Source organism: Triticum dicoccoides, chromosome 2B (genome assembly GCF_002162155.2).
Source record: "Triticum dicoccoides isolate Atlit2015 ecotype Zavitan chromosome 2B, WEW_v2.0, whole genome shotgun sequence".
NCBI classification, from domain to species: Eukaryota; Viridiplantae; Streptophyta; class Magnoliopsida; order Poales; family Poaceae; genus Triticum; species Triticum dicoccoides.
The window spans coordinates 415,526,323-415,530,044 of NC_041383.1; positions in this window are offsets into that span (position 1 = coordinate 415,526,323).

The window sequence follows — 3,722 nt, forward strand, 5'->3', positions numbered from 1 at the left end:
TATTAATTATCATTAAGGATCTGAACATATGATCTTCCACCGAATAAACCAACTAGCATCAACTACAAGGAGTAATCAACACTACTAGCAACCCACATGTACCAATATGAGGTTTTGAGACAAAGATCGGACACAAGAGATGAACTAGGGTTTGAGAGGAGATGGTGCTGGTGAAGATGTTGATGGAGATTGACCCCCTCTCAATTAGAGGATCATTGGTGATGATGATGGCTTTGATTTCCCTCTCCAGGAGGGAAGTTTCCCCTGCAGAACAGCTCCGCCGGAGCCCTAGATTGGTTCTGCCCAAGTTCCGCCTCGAGACAGCGTCGCTTCATCCCGAAAGCTTCGTATTGATTTTTTCGAGGTCAAAACACATCATATAGCAGAAGATAGTCATCAGAGGCCTGCCAGGGGCCCACAAGGCAAGGGGGCGCGCCCAGGGGGGTAGGGCGCGCCCCCACCCTTGTGGCTTCCTGGTGGGGCCCCTCTGGTACTTTCTTCGCCCAATATTTTTTATTAATTCCCCATGGGCGCGCCCCCACCCTTGTGGCTTCCTGGTGGGGCCCCTCTGGTACTTTCTTCGCCTAATATTTTTTATTAATTCCAAAATGACTCTCCGTAAATTTGAAGGACTTTTGGAGTTGTGCAGAATAGGTCTCTAATATTTGCTCCTTTTCCAGCCCAGAATTCCAGCTGTCGGCATTCACCCTCTTCATGTAAACCTTGTAAGATAAGAGAGAAAAGGCATAAGTATTGTGCTATAATGTGTAACAACAACCCATAATGCAATAAATATTAATATAAAAGCATGATGCAAAATGGACGTATCAACTCCCCCAAGCTTAGACCACGTTTGTCCTCAAGCGAAGCCGATATCGAAAAATATGTCCACATATTTAGAGATAGAGGTGTCAATAAAATAAAATACGGACATGAGGGCATCATGATAATCTTTGGAACAACAACATATATTGTCATATAATTTCTTATGCTAAAGTAACAATTCATTCACAAGGTAGAGTATAAATCAAAAACTTCATTGAAAACTAACAAACTATGATCTCAGTCATTGAAGCATTTGCAATTTATCATAACACTGGAAAGATTTAATTTAAGAGCTTTTCAAGAAGTTCACATACTCAACTATCATTTAGTCTTTCATAATTGCTAACACTCACGCGATACTTATGGGTTCAAAGTCTTAGTCAGACATAGATAAAGATAGGGGCTTATAGTTTTGCCTCCCAACCTTTTACCTCAAGGGTAATGTCAACAATAATACTTTATGATAACCTACATCCGATTGGATATATATATTTGGATCTTTCTCCAACACATAGTGCTTGCAAAAAGGAAAAAAGTGTAAAAAGGAAAGGTGAAGATCATCATGACTCTTGTATAAGGGTAGAAGATAAAAGTAAAAGATAGGCCCTTCGCAAAGGGAAGCAGAGGTTGTCATGCGCTTTTATGGTTGGATGCACAAAATCTTAATGCAAAAGAACGTCACTTTATATTGCCGATTGTGATAAAGAACTTTATTATGTAGTCCATCGCTTTTATTTATTCCATATCACAAGTTCGTATAAAGCTTATTTTCTTCGCACTAATAGATCATACATATTTAGAGAGCAATTTTTATTTCTTGCACCGATGACAACTTGCTTGAAGGATCTTACTCAATCCATAGGTAGGTATGGTGGACTCTCATGGCAAAACTGGGTTTGAGGGATGTTTGGAGCACAAGTAGTATCTCTACTTGATGCAAAGGATTTGGCTAGTTGTAAGTGCATCTAGTGCCCGTTAGTGATTTTGGTGTATTGAAGACTTATAGGTTAAGGGACTGATGCGTTTGTGAGTGTACACAGGTCTATAAGTCTATGAGGAGTTTGATATTTACAGAGAAAGTCGACCCCTAAAAATGAAGTTCTTCGTCTGAAGACTTTGTATATCTGAAGACTTTCTGAAGACTTTAAAAGTGAAGAAATTGGTGTGACCTGGAAGACTTGGTATTCATTCGAGGAACATGAAGCGTGAAGACTACTATTTTCGTAGTTTCATTTTCTCTTTCTTGAGTCATAGGAAACGTCGTACTGTTAAAGGGGGTCGAGGAAATTCTAAGGAAAATTTTCCATGTGATGCTCAACTCAAAATCCTACACCTAACAATCCCTTCGAGTGAAGCCATTGGAAATCTCATACAGTTCACTCATATTCTTCAGTGACAGAGATGAAGTTCTTCTAGTCTCTGAGGAATTTGTTCTGACTGAGGAGTTAGGAATTCACCAGTGTGAATTACCTACACAGTGAGGAACATGATAGGCATGAGGATTTTGATAGTCAAAATTCCGACCATTGTTGTGCTATGCGCCAGCGGTTCCAAAATATCTATCCACCTAACGGTCATATCAGACAAGGGCATTTATGTCTTATCATGTCGGGCTGCTCCCTAGGCTATAAATAGCCGCCCCCTTCAACCACTAGCTGGTTGGCTGCTCCGAGAGAAACTGACACTTGTCAATTGTGAGCATCCCATCCTCCAAGGACTTTGAGCGAAAATCATCAAGTGAGGAAAACCCAAAACCCAACACCTACAAACCCAAAGTGATTGAGCATCACTGAAGAGATTGATCCCGCGTGGATCCGATGCTTGTTACCTTTGAAGATTGTGCTTCTTCCAGACGGTTAGGCGTCAAGGTCTAGAGCATCCAAGAGGAATTGTGGATCGCCGAGTGACCGAGTTTGTGAAGGTTCGAAAGTCACATGAAGACTTACCACGAGTGATTGGGCGAGGTTTGTGTGACCTTAGCTCAAGGAGAATACGGTGAGGACTGTGTGTCCGGGAGTGGGTGTCCTCGAGTTTAAATACTCAGCCGCTCCAACCAGATGTACAACTGAGACAACAGTTGGAACTGGTCTACCAAATCATTGTCTTCACCAAGCCTCCTGGTTCTATTTCCTCAACTCTTTCATTTCCTCATGTCTGATGTTGTGTGCCTGTTCATATCTATTTGAAGACTTTGACTGAAGACTTTCTCAATTTCCTCAGATCAATTTCTTGAGTTTGTCCGTCTTCTTTCTTGTGTTATCCCGTGTTTACGCTTTATGTACTCTGTGTTTGTCTTCATCTCGCCATGATGACTATGCTTGTGTTCTGTTATGTTTACTTCTGAGTACTTATTCCGCTGCTAGTAGTTCTTCATTTAGGAATTTCCTCACCGGCAAATTCCTCAGTGAATAATTTATAAAAATCGCCTATTCACCCCCCCTCTAGTCGATATAACGCACTTTCAATTGGTATCAGAGCGAGATACTCCCTTGTTCTGTGTGATTTTGGTTTAACCGCCTGGAGTTTTAGTTATGTCAACCGCAGGTATGATCAAGGTCTCTGCTAGGTGTCCTACCTTCGATGGAACGGACTACCCCTACTGGAAGAACAAGATGCGGATGCAGAGGCAATTGACAACGATCTCTGGTATGTGGTGGAAAATGGTGTTCCCACAGTCTCACCCTCTCTGAACGCTACTGATGTGAAGAGATTCAAGCAACTCGATTCTCAAGCGAAGAATATCATATGTGGTCATCTGAGCACACAATATGGAAGAGTGAGTGCTTTGGAAATTGCTAAGCTTATCTGGGATAGGCTGTCCAAAGTAAATGAAGGAGTCTCAACTCAACGTGACTCTCGTGTTGACGTTCTTCGCAATCTCTTCAACCGCTTCAAAA